Below are 835 nucleotides of genomic sequence, written 5' to 3'. Positions count from 1 at the left end.
TCTTCACAAAGGCATCCATGGTGCCAGTGAAGTGGGTAGGATCCTGAAACCAGGTGGCACAACGGGCATTGTTTGGGCACAGGTAAAGGGGCTCCAGGAACCCATTGCAGTACAGGAGGCACTTCCCTATGGGTTGGAGAGAGGCGGGCAATTTGGTGTAGGAGACACGCCAGAGTCTAGAAGGAGCCATCATTTCGCACTCCACTGAGGGGCGGCACTGGGACTGCAAGCGCACCTTCACCACGTCCAGGGGTGTCATGAAGAGGGAGGTGACCACAGTTCCAGTCCCCGAAGCCACCATTTGCTGGAGAGGGCTAATGCCCCCAGGGTCCTGGGCAGCCATCTTGTGGTTCCGATCCCGGATCTAGGCCAGTGTTCGTGCAGCGAGGCACTGAGGCCTCCACCGAGAGATCTGCAACTGATTTTTGAATATTGATCTTATACACTGGAACTTTGCTAAATCATCCAATGAGATCTAGTACCTTCTTTACTGAGTTTTTGGTTTTTATTTTTTATGTATCAGATCAAATCATCTGCAAATGAAGAGTTTTACTTCCTCTTGGCTAATTTGAATGCCTTTAATTTCCCTATCTTGCTGTATAGCTTTGGTGAAAACTTCCAGGACAATATTGAATAGGAGTGGTAACAAACGGCATCCTTGTCTGGTTCCTGTTCGCAGAGGAAAGGCTTTCAGTTTCTCTCCATTGAGAGTAATGTAGGCTATGGTTTTGTATATATGCTCTTAATTATGTTGAATAGTTTCCTTTTAATTCCTACTTTGTTGAGTGTTTTTTGTTGTTGTTGTTGTTTTTTATCAGGAATGGATGTTGGATTT

The 835-nt window shown here is 46.0% G+C and overlaps 1 pseudogene; it reads right to left on the bottom strand.

Annotated features, from left to right (window-relative positions):
- LOC102821200 overlaps positions 1-343 on the bottom strand; it is a 1194-nt pseudogene extending 851 nt beyond the window's left edge.
- Positions 344-835: the final 492 nt, after the last annotated feature.

Source organism: Chrysochloris asiatica, unplaced genomic scaffold, assembly GCF_000296735.1.
Source record: "Chrysochloris asiatica unplaced genomic scaffold, ChrAsi1.0 scaffold00143, whole genome shotgun sequence".
Classification (NCBI taxonomy): Eukaryota; Metazoa; Chordata; class Mammalia; order Afrosoricida; family Chrysochloridae; genus Chrysochloris; species Chrysochloris asiatica.
The sequence above is the reverse complement of the archived record's forward strand: the minus strand, read 5'-3'. Positions and strand labels throughout refer to the sequence as shown.